The sequence below is a fragment of the Manacus candei genome, unplaced genomic scaffold, assembly GCF_025592945.1.
Source record: "Manacus candei isolate 608988 ecotype Guabito, Panama unplaced genomic scaffold, ASM2559294v1 h1tg000062l, whole genome shotgun sequence".
NCBI lineage: Eukaryota > Metazoa > Chordata > Aves > Passeriformes > Pipridae > Manacus > Manacus candei.
Genome location: NW_026138110.1, coordinates 3,378,979 through 3,392,775, shown reverse-complemented (window position 1 = coordinate 3,392,775; position 13,797 = coordinate 3,378,979). Strand labels below are relative to the sequence as shown.

At 48.9% G+C, this 13,797-nt stretch overlaps 2 long non-coding RNA genes across 2 annotated transcripts in view; both read right to left on the bottom strand.

Annotated features, from left to right (window-relative positions):
* Window positions 1-4,986: 4,986 nt before the first annotated feature.
* LOC127478761 (uncharacterized) lies at window positions 4,987-10,006 on the bottom strand. Its single transcript, XR_007907332.1, has 13 exons — window positions 9,522-10,006; window positions 9,336-9,397; window positions 9,193-9,242; window positions 9,044-9,087; window positions 8,906-8,946; window positions 8,755-8,825; window positions 7,752-8,678; window positions 7,591-7,630; window positions 7,455-7,516; window positions 7,037-7,376; window positions 5,544-6,109; window positions 5,247-5,301; window positions 4,987-5,170 (listed from the first exon to the last, which is right to left on the bottom strand). It is a non-coding gene; the product is annotated as an uncharacterized LOC127478761 (long non-coding RNA).
* Window positions 10,007-10,563: 557 nt separating this feature from the next.
* The window catches only part of LOC127478762 (uncharacterized), a 237,216-nt gene continuing 233,982 nt past the window's right edge, over window positions 10,564-13,797 (bottom strand). The window contains exons 12-17 of the long non-coding RNA XR_007907333.1: window positions 11,856-11,972; window positions 11,321-11,363; window positions 11,139-11,212; window positions 10,987-11,054; window positions 10,724-10,801; window positions 10,564-10,648 (exon numbers count right to left, since the gene is read on the bottom strand). This is a non-coding gene — a long non-coding RNA (uncharacterized LOC127478762). The remainder of the gene's footprint in view (window positions 10,649-10,723; window positions 10,802-10,986; window positions 11,055-11,138; window positions 11,213-11,320; window positions 11,364-11,855; window positions 11,973-13,797) is intronic.

Here is a 13,797-nt window from a genome sequence, read left to right as displayed (position 1 = left end):
CCAAATCTCCCCAAAAACATGGTCAGAAACTCACCCAAATCTCCCCAAAAACATGGCCAGAAACTCTCCCAAATCTCCCCCCAAAAATGGCCAGAAACTCTCCCAAATCTCCCCCCAAAAACATGGCCAGAAACTCACCCAAATCTCCCCCCAAAAACGGTCAGAAAATCACCCAAATCTCCCCCCAAAAATGGCCAGAAACTCACCCAAATCTCCCCTAAAAAATGGCCAGAAACTCTCACTAATCTCCCCAAAAAAATGGCCAGAAACTCTCACTAATCTCCTCAAAAAAATGGCCAGAAACTCACCCAAATCTCCCCAAAAAAATGGCCAGAAACTCGCCCAAATCTCCCCAAAATAATGGCCAGAAACTCGCCCAAATCTCCCCAAAATAATGGCCAGAAACTCGCCCAAATCTCCCCAAAAAAATGGACAGAAACTCACCCAAATCTCCCCAAAAAAATGGCCAGAAACTCACCAAATTCTACCCAAAAACATGGACAGAAACTCACCCAAAACCTCCCCAAAAAAATGGCCAGAAACTCACCCAAATCTCCCCAAAAATGGTCAGAACCACACCCAAATCTCCCCAAAAATATAGCCATCAACTCTCCCAAATCTCCCCAAAAACATGGACAGAAACTCACCCAAATCTCCCCAAAAACATGGCCAGAAACTCACCCAAACCTCCCCAAAAACATGGCCAGAAACTCACCAAAATCTCCCCAAAAAATGGCCAGAAACTCACCCAAATCTCCCCAAAAAAATGGTCAGAAACTCACCCAAATCTCCCCAAAAACATGGACAGAAACTCACCCAAATCTCCCCAAAAACATGGACAGAAACTCACCCAAATCTCCCCATAAACATGGACAGAAACTCACCCAAATCTCCCCAAAAACATGGTCAGAAACTCACCCAAATCTCCCCAAACACATGGCCAGAAACTCACCCAAATCTCCCCAAAAAAATGGCCAGAAACTCACCCAAATCTCCCCAAAAACATGGCCAGAAACTCAACAAAATCTCCCCAAAAAAATGGTCAGAAACTCACCCAAATCTCCCCCAAAAATGGCCAGAAACTCACCCAAATCTCCCCAAAAAAATGGCCAGAATCTCACCCAAATCTCCCCAAAAAAATGGCCAGAAACCCTCCAAAATCTCCCCAAAAACATGGTCAGAAACTCACCCAAATCTCCCCAAAAATATAGCAGGAAACTCACCCAAATCTCCCCAAAAACATGGCCAGAAACTCACCCAGATCTCCCCCAAAAATGGTCAGAAACTCACCCAAATCTCCCCAAAAAAATGGCCTGAAACTCACCCAAATCTCCCCAAAAACATGGCCAGAAACTCACCCAAATCTCTCCAAAATAATGACCCAAAACTCACCCAAATCTCCCCAAAAACTTGGACAGAAACTCACCCAAATCTCCCCAAAAATATAGTCAGAAACTCACCAAAATCTCCCCAAAAATATAGTCAGAAACTCACCAAAATCTCCCCAAAAACATAGTCAGAAACTCACCAAAATCTCCCCAAAAACATAGTCAGAAACTCACCAAAATCTCCCCAAAAACATAGTCAGAAACTCACCAAAATCTCCCCAAAAACATGGCCAGAAACTCACCCAAATCTCCCCAAAAAATGGCCAGAAACTCACCCAAATCTCCCCAAAAAATGGCCAGAAACTCACCCAAATCTCCCCAAAAACATGGCCAGAAACTCACCCAAATCTCCCCAAAAACATGGCCAGAAACTCACCCAAATCTCCCCAAAAACATGGTCAGAAACTCACCCAAATCTCCCCAAAAACATGGACAGAAACTCACCAAAATCTCCCCAAAAAAATAGCCAGAAACTCACCAAAATCTCCAAAAAAATGGTCAGAAACTCACCCAAATCTCCCCCCAAAAATGGTCAGAAACTCACCCAAATCTCCCCAAAAAAAACGTCAGAAACTCACCCAAATCTCCCCAAAAACATGGCCAGAAACTCTCCTAAATATCCCCGTAAAAATGGCCAGAAACTCACCCAAATCTCCCCCAAAAAATGGCCAGAAACTCACCCAAATCTCCCCAAAAACATGGCCAGAATCTCACCCAAATCTCCCCAAAAAATGGACAGAAACTCACCCAAATCTCCTGAAAAAAATGGTGAGAAACTCACCCAAATCTCCCCAAAGAAATAGCCAGAAACTCACCTAAATCTCCCCAAAAACATGGTCAGAAACTCACCCAAATCTCCCCAAAAACATGGCCAGAAACTCACCCAAATCTCCCCAAAAAAATGGCCAGAAACTCACCCAAATCTCTCCCCAAAAACATGGCCAGAAACTCACCCAAATCTCCCCCAAAAATGGTCAGAAATTCACCAAAAGCTCCCCCAAAAATGGTCAGAAACTCACCCAAATCTCCCCAAAAATATAGCCAGAAACTCACCCAAATCTCCCCCCAAAAATATAGCCAGAAACTCACCCAAATCTCCCCAAAAACATGGTCAGAAACTCACCCAAATCTCCCCAAAAACATGGACAGAAACTCACCCAAATCTCCCCTAAAAAATAGCCAGAAACTCACCCAAATGTCTCCCCAAAAATGGCCAGAAACTCACCCAAATCTCCCCAAAAACAGGGACAGAAACTCACCCAAATCTCCCCTAAAACATGGACAGAAACTCACCCAAATCTCCCCAAAAACATGGTCAGAAACTTACCCAAATCTCCCCAAAAACATGGTCAGAAACTCACCCAAATCTCCCCAGAAACATGGTCAGAAACTCACCCAAATCTCCCCAAAAACATGGCCAGAAACTCACCCAAATCTCCCCAAAAAATGGCCAGAAACTCACCCAAATCTCCCCAAAAACATGGCCAGAAACTCTCCCAAATGTCCCCCCAAAAATGGCCAGAAACTCTCCCAAATCTCCCCCCAAAAATGGCCAGAAATTCACCCAAATCTCCCCCCAAAAACGGCCAGAAAATCACCCAAATCTCCCCCCAAAAATAGCCAGAAACTCACCCAAATCTCCCCAAAAAAACAGCCAGAAACTCACCCAAATCTCCCCAAAAACATGGTCAGAAACTCCCCCAAATCTCCCCAAAAACATGGCCAGAAACTCACCCAAATCTCCCCCGAAAAATGGCCAGAAACTCACCCAAATCTCCCCTAAAAAATGGTCAGAAACTCTCACAAATCTCCCCAAAAAAATGGCCAGAAACTCACCAAAATCTCCCCAAAAAAATGGCCAGAAACTCACCCAAATCTCCCCAAAAAAATGGACAGAAACTCACCCAAATCTCCCCCCAAAAATGGTCAGAAACTCACCCAAATCTCCCCCCAAAAATGGCCAGAAACTCACCCGAATCTCCCAAAAAAAATGGTCAGAACCTCACCCAAATCTCCCCCCAAAAATGGTCAGAAACTCACCCAAATCTCACCCCAAAAAAATGGCCAGAAACTCAAGCAAATCTCCCCAAAAACATGGTCAGAAACTCACCCAAATCTCCCCCCAAAAATGGCCAGAAACTCACCCAAATCTCCCCAAATAAATGGCCAGAAACTCACCCAAATCTCCCCAAAAAAAATGGCCAGAATCTCACCAAAATCTCCCCAAAGAAATAGCCAGAATCTCACCCAAATCTCCCCAAAAAATGGCCAGAAACTCACCCAAATCTCTCCAAAAAAATGGCCAGAAACTCATCCAAATCTCCCCAAAAAATGGCCAGAAACTCACCCAAATCTCCCCAAAAAAATGACCAGAAACTCACCCAAATCTCCCTAAAAGAGTAGCCAGAGACTCACCGAAATCTCCCCAAAAACTGGCCAGAAACTCACCCAAATCTCCCAAAAAATGGGCAAGAAACTCACCCAAATCTCCCAAAAAAAATGGCCAGAAACTCACCCAAATCTCCCCAAAAAATGGCCAGAAACTCACCCAAATCTCCCCAAAAAAATGGCCAGAAACTCACCCAAATCTCCCCAAAAAAATGGCCAGAAACTCACCCAAATCTCCCCAAAAAATGACTCAAAACTGACACAAATCTCCCCCAAAAAAAAGGCCAAAATGTCACCCAAATCTCCCCAAAATAATAGCCAGAAACTCACCCAAATCTCCCCAGAAAAATAGCCAGAAACTCACCCAACTCTCCCCACAATAATGACCCAAAACTGACACAAATCTGCCTAAAAAATGATCCAAAACTGACACAAATCTGCCTAAAAAAATGACCCAAAATTGACACAAATCTCCCTCAAAAAATGGCCCGAAACTCACCCAAATCTCCCCAAAAAAATGGCCAGAATCTCACCCAAATCTCCCCCCAAAAATGGCCAGAATCTCACCCAAATCTCCCCCAAAAAATGGCCAGACTCTCACCCAAATCTCCCCAAAAAAATGGCCAGAAACTCACCCAAATCTCCCCAAAAAAATGGTCAGAAACTCACCCAAATCTCCCCAAAAAAATGGCCAGAAATTGACACAAATTAAAATTCGGAGAAGAGCAGAAGAGAATTAAAGTCAGGAGAGGAGCCTAAGAGAATTAAAATCAGGAGAAGATCCTAAAAAAATTAAAATCCGGAGAGGAGCTTAAAAAAAATGCAAACCAGGAGAAGAACCTTAACAAAATCAAAATCAGGAGAGGAGCCTGAGAGAATTGAAATCAGGAGAAGAGCCTGAGAGAATTGAAATCAGGAGAAGAGCCTGAGAGAATTGAAATCAGGAGAAGAGCCTGAGAGAATTGAAATCAGGAGAAGAGCCTGAGAGAATTTATATCAAGGGAAGAGCCTTAAAAAAATTAAAATCAGGAGAAGAGTTCAAGAGAACTAATATCAGGAGAAGAGGTCAAGACAATTAAAATCAGGAGAAGAGTCTAAGAGAATTAAAATCAGGAGAATAGAGCAAGAGAAATAAAAGCAAGAAAAAAAATAGAGGTTATTTCTAAAGCTGCAGTGAATCCCCGCTCCTCCTGCTGCCTCCCCGACTCACCTCCAGTGCCTGGACGCTTCCAAAAGTTACCCAGATGGCACCTGCCATCACTAAAGTTCTGTGCCTTGCTGCTCATCCTTTTAAAACTCGGAGATTGCAGACAAGGACAGCTCAAGACGACCAAACTGAGTCAGTTGCCCCATCGTGAGGTGGTTCCTGCAGTCACCAGGTTACTCGGAGTCAACTACAAGAAAGAAAACCATAACCAATATGTGAGTTGTGTGGCACGGGGCTCAAACCCCAGTGATCCCCCTACTCACCAGCACCCAGGCCCTGACCAGAGTCAGACACTGTGGCTGTCACCTTCTGGGATACCTGAGTGACCAGAGACAAAATTAGATGGCATCTCTAAAGCTGCAGGGGATCCCCGCTCCTCCTGCTGCCTCCCCAACTCACCTCCAAGGCTCCTCTCTCTTCAGCTGCTCCCAAGAGCGCCCCTGCAAATGAAATGGGCAAATGCTCAAACACTCAGTTCTCAAACATTTAGGAATTGCTCACAACGAAAGTCAAAAACCTCTAAACCCCATCAGACTGCACGCCGAAGTGTTCCTACACACCGTGGACAGACGGCCACTGCAGGAAAACACGGACGCGGAGGCTTGTGCTGACATACTGCCTCATGCTGGCCATCTCAGGCTCCTTTAGCTGGACCTCTTAGTGGGTGGACCTTCGGTACATTCAACACCTAATACAACCTTCTTCCCAGGCTGCTTCAACTTGTCTCGGTCGGGGGTACATTGTGTCCACTTATCGGAAAAAAAGACAACAAAAAACAAAGGATCAGTCACGTCACCCACATGGTCACTGAGACCTGAACCACTTCAAAGAACTCATTTCCACTGAGCCAGCGAGAACTCTGACTGCAGCATACAAGAATACAAATGACAACCCAGCTTCAAGGCCCTGCTATCCAAGTACCATCAGCTCCACAACACTCAGCTATAATGATTGCACACAAGTTATGGACACCTGCTCCATCCGGCAGGACCGTACAGCCATCGGCTCGACTGTCTGAGGGAACTGATGTGCTGATGTGACACTCTGAGCAATATTCTATCTAACCACTGACCCATGGAGCAGGGCAGAGCAGTTCCAGGCTGACCCCAAGTGAGACACCCCACACCTGTGACAACACACACCATGTGACACAATTAAGAGACGAAGGACACAAAACAGGGACGAGACAAAGGACGTGACACACACTGGAACTGCTCAGCCCTGCACACGGCAATCCAATGACAAAAAGTAAGCCCTTCCTTTGATGCGCCCAAATAACCTGTCACAGGATACCCCTTGCACCGGACTCATTTCAAAAATCCCTCCAGACGAGGCACACACTTGCACTGACTCCCAGCCCCTCTCTGGGGCTTTGCCCTGCACTTATCTTTCCGAGAGCCGGGGATGCCAAGCCATCTTTGATGCACAGGAGGGGCACCTGGGCTGGCTCAGAGGTTCCTGCCATCGTCAGACTACCGGCAGTCAACTGCGAGAAAGAAAACCAGACACCGTATCTCAGTAGTGTGGCACGTGGCCCCAGACCCCATGAGCCCTCGACTCACTCTCGACCAGGCAGGTCCTCGGGTCACTGGCTCTCACCGAACTCGGACACTCTGGCTGCCATCTTCTGGGATACCTGAGTGAGCCAGAGACAAAATTAGATGGCATCTCTAAAGCTGCAGGGGATCCCCGCTCCTCCTGCTGCCTCCCCAACTCACCTCCAAGGCTCTTCTCTCTTCAGCTGCTCCCAAGACCGCCCCTGCAAATGAAATGGGCAAATACTCAAACACTCAGCTCTCCAACATTTAGGAATTGCTCACAACAAAAGCCAAAAACCTCCAAACCCTGGACACTCTTTGCTACTCTACCTAGCCGGGACTCTAGACACCCCAGCAGGGCATCGCAAGACCATCCTGCTCACAGACTGCACAGCCATCGGCTCGACTCTCTAAGGGAGCTGACATGCTGACCTGAGACTCGGAGCCAGATTCCATCTGATCCACAGAGCAGGGTAGAGCAGATCCAGGCTGACCCCAAGTGAGACACCACATACCTGTGACCACACACACCACGTGACACAAAACACGGACCAGACAAAGGACGGGACACAGACCGCAACTGCTCTGCCCGGCACACGGGAATCCAAGGATCAAAAGTAAGCCCTTCCTTTGATGCATCCAAATAACCTGTCACAGGATACCCCTTGCACCGGACTCATTTCAAAAATCCCTCCAGGCGAGGCACAGACTTGCACCCACTCCCAACCCCTCTCTGGGGCTTTGCCCTGCACTTATCTTTCCGAGAGCCGGGGATGCCAATCCATCTTTGATGCACAGGAGGGGCACCTGGGCTGGCTCAGAGATTCCTGCCATCGTCAGACTACTAGCAGCCAACTGCAAGAAAGAAAACCAGACACCATATTTGTGAGTTGTGTGGCATGGGGCTCGAACCCCAGTGATCCCCCTACTCACCAGCACCCAGGCCCTGACCAGAGTCAGACACTGTGCTGTCATCTTCTGGGATACCTGAGTGACTGAGACACACAATGAGAAGGCATCTCCAAAGCTGCAGTGGATCCCCGCTCCTCCTGCTGCCTCCCCAACTCACCTCCAAGGCTCCTCTCTCTTCAGCTGCTCCCAACACCGCCCTTGCAAAGGAAAGGGGCAAATGTTCAAACACTTAGCTCTCCAACAATTAGGAATTGCTCACAACAAAAGCCAAAAACCTCTAAACCCCATCAGACTGCACACCGAAGTGTTCCTACGCACCGTGGACAATCGGCCGCTGCAGGAAAACATGGACACGGAGGCTTGTGCTGACATACTGCCTCATGCTGGCCATCTCAGGCTCCTTTAGCTGGACCTCTTAGTGGGTGGACCTTCGGTACATTCAACACCTAATACAACCTTCTTCCCAGGCTGCTTCAACTTGTCTCGGTCGGGGGTACATTGTGTCCACTTATCGGAAAAAAAAAACAACAAAAAACAAAGGATCAGTCACGTCACCCACATGGTCACTGAGACCTGAACCACTTCAAAGAACTCATTTCCACTGAGCCAGCGAGAACTCTGACTGCAGCATACAAGAATACAAATGACAACCCAGCTTCAAGGCCCTGCTATCCAAGTACCATCAGCTCCACAACACTCAGCTATAATGATTGCACACAAGTTATGGACACCTGCTCCATCTGGCAGGACCATACAGCCATCAGCTCGACTGTCTGAGGGAACTGATGTGCTGATGTGACACTCTGAGCAATATTCTATCTAACCACTGACCCATGGAGCAGGGCAGAGCAGTTCCAGGCTGACCCCAAGTGAGACACCCCACACCTGTGACAACACACACCATGTGACACAATTAAGAGACGAAGGACACAAAACAGGGACAAGAAAAAGGACGTGACAGACACTGGAACTGCTCAGCCCTGCACACATGAATCCAATGAGAAAAAGTAAGCCCTTCCTTTGATGCGTCCAAATAACCTGTCACAGGATACCCCTTGCACCGGACTCATTTCAAAAATCCCTCCAGGCGGGGCACAGACTTGCACCCACTCCCAGCCCCTCTCTGGGGCTTTGCCCGGCACTTATCTTTCCGAGAGCCGGGGATGCCAAGCCATCTTTGATGCACAGGAGGGGCACCTGGGCTGGCTCAGAGGTTCCTGCCATCGTCAGACTACCGGCAGTCAACTGCGAGAAAGAAAACCAGACACCGTATCTCAGTAGTGTGGCACGTGGCCCCAGCCCCCATGATCCCTCTACTCACTGTCACCCAGGCAGGTCCTCGTGTCAGGCTCTGACCAGACTTGGATGACTTGCTGTCATCTTTTGGGATACCTGAGCGAGAGAGACAAAATGAGAAGCCATCTCTAAAGCTGCAGTGGATCCCTGCTCCTCCTGCTGCCTCCCCGACTCACCTCCAATGCTCATCTGCTCCCAAAGGTTACAAGGATGGTACCTGCAATCAAAAAAACTCAATCCTTCGCTGCTGATCTTTTTAATACTCGGAGATTACCTACAAGGAGAGCTCCAGAGGACCAAACAGTGTCTGTCACCTCACTGTGAGTTGCCTTCGGCCCTGTCAGGCTGTCTACATCTCCTGCAAAAAAACCCCAGAGGCAAATGTGAGTACTGAGATACTGCCCAAGAGTTTGCTGCTCCCATGGCAGTTTGTGTCTGACACCCCTTGACCGTGACCTCTTACAGGCAGGGTCCCCATCACGTTGGACTGCACGTCAGAAGTCGGTGCACTGCCTGGAAAACAAAAAAACAAGTATGTACAGAGATTCACCACAAGTACACCGCCTGCAAAAGAGCTGCTAGTTTTGTCCTGCAGTCACTGCTCACCTTCCTCACAGGGCTCACCTTCCCTCTGGTGCCTATCGTCTGCTGGGCCGACGGCACTGCATCTTAAAAAAAAAAACAAACAAAAAAAAACCAAAAAACCAAGACTAAACCACCAAACCATCCAAACGATCAATAAACCTAGGGCCAAAAGTCATGTCTTGGCTCTGACCTCACACGAGAGCCCACCTTCTGACTGTGCTCCTCCAGCCTCTTCTGTTCATCTCTGCTTTACATCCAGTCCCTCTGATGCTGCAAAGAAATGAGTTACCAAAGTCAGCCACATAGACAGGGAGACCTTAACTGCTGCCCAATTGTCACTTCTCTTTAGACAAGCCCTCTGGGGTCCAAAGACAACCTGCACAAACAGACACTGCCCTAACTTTAAGGCCCTGCCCTCAGTGGCTGAGCCTCTCACAGGGTAACTGCAAAGTCTCCTTTCTACTCCACCTACCCCCAACTCTACACTGCAGGGCAGAGCAGTTCCAGGCCCAACACAAACTCCAAGGACACATTTCCAGACAAGTGCTGTGGTGCAACCAGAAGAGAAAACTCTGAGAAAGCAACGACGCCAAAATGGATGTGCTGCCGCACGAGAAGACGGAGGATACGGCGAGACTGAACGGAGGAGGCTCTGAGGAGCCTGAAAAGACACTCTAACAGAATGGCCTGGGACAAGAACTGCCTACAAAAGGGCTAAGACGGATGGGAGACAATGCTGTGTTCAGAATCTTCTTAGATTCTCACAAGTCCCAGGTGGGATGACAAGGGAGGACTGCACGGCACAGCCACCGATACAACCTGTAAGGAGGCTGTAAAAGACACCTGACCTGACACTTCTCAGATGCGATTCCGATGCATGTCCAAGCTAGAGAGCCAAAGAATGGATGGTATGGGCACTGGGCTGGGCAGTGCAGAGGTTCAAGATCTTAGGAATGATGCCTTGACATCTCAGATAAGAACTTTGAGGGCAGAAAACAAAGGTAAGGTGATTGTGAATTGTAAGACATGAGACACAGACTGGACAAAGGACACGACACAGACCTGAACTGCTCTGCCCTGCACATCCTACTCCAGTGATGAAAAGTAAACTGCTCCTCCTATGTGTGCCAAGGGCCTCTGAGGGCAGACCCTTTCCCCTGTGCTCATTTGAAAATTCCTCCCTCCTAACCATGAAACTGGACCCAGCTCTCATCCCCTCTCCAGGTGATAGTCCTCCACTTATCTTTCCCACAGCTGGGGATGTGAACCCATCTTCGATGCCAAGGAAGGCCGCCCAGCTGGCTCAGAGGGTCCTGTGATCCCTGACTCGGTCGCTGTGAGAAAGGAAACCCAAACTGACACAAGAGTTCAGCAGCACGTGGGAGATAACCCTGCAACTGGCTACTCACCATCCCCTGAGCTCAGAGGTTCTCGGGCCACTGGCTCCGACCCCAGTCGGAGGCTGCTGCCGTCACCGTGTGCCGTACCTGGGGGAGTGAGAAAAAAAGTTACGTGGTGTGTTTGAAAGTAAGGGAGACCCCAGCACCTCCTCACTACCTCCCCGACTCAACCTCAATGCTCCTCCTTTGCCAAACACAGGCTGGATGGCACCTGCAACTGGAAAAGGTCCAGCCTTAACTGATGACCCTCGTAGTACTAGGAGATTGCTCACAAGGACAGCTGAAGACCATCAAACCTAACTGGCAGGTGGCTGCGGCCCTCTGAGGCTGCACACATTCTCTGCAAAGTAAAAAAGCCAAAGGCAAATGTACACACTGAGATACTGCCTGAAAGGATGGCTTTCCTGGGGTAGCTCCTACCTACCTCTCCTCCACAGTGACCTCTTTCCAGCAGGGGCCCTGAAGCCTTGGACTGTCTGTTAAAAGGTGGCAGAACCCCTGGAAAACACAAGAAACAAAGCATGTGCACAGATTCACCACAACACCTGTAAAAGACCATCTAGTCCTGTCCTGGAGTCCATGCTCACCTTGCTCACCAGGACTCACCTGGATCACCTCCTCTCTGGTGCCTAGAGCCTCCTAGGGCCATCTAAAAACAAAGAAAAAACAACCCAAAACAACAGAATCCCTAACACAGCGAGTAAACGTGGAGCCAAAAGCCACGTCTTTGCGCTGACGTCAGGTCATGACCCACCTTCTTGCTCTGCTCCTCTGGCCTCTGTTCTGTTCAACTCTGCTTTACACCCTGTCCCTCTGGCATGGTAAAGAAACCCGAACCACAAAGTCACCCAGATGGATGGGGAGAGCTCCAAGAGTCTCCCTTCTCTTTAGCAAACCACCCAGGGTCACTGCCTGCAGCCAAAGACTGCACCTGTAATTGCATGTACTATCTGGCTGAATGGGAGGGAAACTTAAGTGGCACATCTGACAAGTCAGTGGGTGCCTTCACAGGCATTTAGGGGGCTCCTGGACACTGCTTTCCACCCATACTACCTTCAAAACACCCCTGGCAATTCCAAAGCTGGCACCCCAGCCCTCCCTCCATCTCTGGGCTGTAACCCCCTACTGACTATTTGCAAACCTGGGTGTCTGTAGCATCTTCAACACAGAGCAGCTTCACCTGAGGACTGGATAACACTTGTGAAAAAATGCCAAGCTGCAATTAAGATGATCTAAAGATCTCAAAAGATACAAGGCTCTTAAAGGAAAAGAAAAAAAGATAACACATTACAAAAGCAGCTTACCAACACAAAGTTATTAAATTTTAAAAGCCTGCATGTGAGTATAATCATTTTCATTGCCATATACAGCTCAGTTTCTTTGGATGCCAAAACTAATGCTTCAATAAAGCAGAAATAGCTTGAAAAGTCCCATTCAATGAAAGAAAGGGAGAGCTCCTATCCCATTGAAGCCCGGCTGCTGAATAACCTCCCTGAGCAAAGGCTGGGGTTAAAATACCCCTGGCCGTGCCCACCTCCCTTCCCGTGAAGCCCCGGGGGAAAAGGACTAGCCCAATCCCAGACGGTATAAAAGCTCTGGGAGCAGCAGCACCTAAGTAGCATCTCCGACTTAAAATCACGATGGGCGAAGGGCCGGATGATGACAAGGACTCTTAATAAGAGCAGGTAGTGTAGGTAGTATTGGGTTTAGAGTTAGTATAGGATGAGGATGCGGGCTGGGGCGAGGTGGGCTGAACCGGCGGGGCTGGAGCGGCGGGTGTCGGGGCGGCGGGTGTCGGGGCGGCGGGTGTCGGGGCGGCGGGTGTCGGGGCGACCGAGTCCTACCTGCGGGATAAGGGGGATCCTGGCGGTACTGGCACAAGGTGCGGGGGAGCCCGGAGGGAGCCCCCGGGGCTGCCGGGGTGTTGGGCTGAGCCCCCGGGGCTGCCGGGACCCTCCCAGGGCGCTTCGCGACAGGGGATGTGGAGTTAGGTAATAACGGGAATTAGGAAGTGCTTCCACGGACCCGCGCCCGGTTCGGTGGCTGTGCCGAGGTTTGAACCGGGAAAGAGCCGCTGTCCTGCGGTGAGGACCAGGGAAAATAGCCTTACAATGAGAGTGGGGAGATTCGGATTAGAGGTTAGGAAAAAATTGAGTGGTCCCGCATTGAAATAGGCTGCCCAGGGAGGTGATGGAGTCACCGTTCCCGCAGATGTTCAAGCGGTGTCTGGATCTGGCGCTGGGTGACGGTTTAGGAGTTACTGTAGCAGTGTTTAGTAATAGTTGGGCTGTGATGCAGAAAGACCCGGTCCGAAAAACTGCTCAGAGACTTTTGTGTTTTTAAAGAGCAAGGTATTTGTTTGTCTAACGTTGGGAACAAGCCAGCTTGTGCTTAATTATTCTTAATTAATTAATTAATTACTCACACTCTGCACTCTTTTGATTATGGTACTTAATTTATACCGCAGCTATAAATTGAGTAACGGTAACAAAAAAAAGGCTGGAACTTTTCCAGTTGCAGGGATCACAGGACCCTCTGAGCCAGCTGGGCGGCCTTCCTTGGCATCGAAGATGGATTCACATCCCCAGCTGTGGGAAAGATAAGTGGAGGACTATCACCTGGAGAGGGGATGAGAGCTGGGTCCAGTTTCATGGTTAGGAGGGAGGGATTTTCAAATGAGCACAGGGGAAAGGGTCTGCCCTAAGGGGGACCCACAGGGGAAAGGGTCTGCTCCTCCTTGGCACACACAGGAGGAGCAGTTTACTTTTCATCACTGGAGTAGGATGTGCAGGGCAGAGCAGTTCAGGTCTGTGTCGTGTCCTTTGTCCAGTCTGTGTTCCGTGTCTTAAAATTCACAATCACCACATATTTGCTTTCTGCCCTCAAAGTTCTTATCTGAGATGTCAAGGCATCATTCCTAAGATCTTGAACCTCTGCACTGCCCAGCCCAGTGCCCATACCATCCATTCTTTGGCTCTCTAGCTTGGACGTGCATCGGAATCGCATCTGAGAAGTGTCAGGTCAGGTGTCTTTTACAGCCTCCTTACAGGTTGTATCGGTGGCCGTGCCATGCAGTCCTCCCT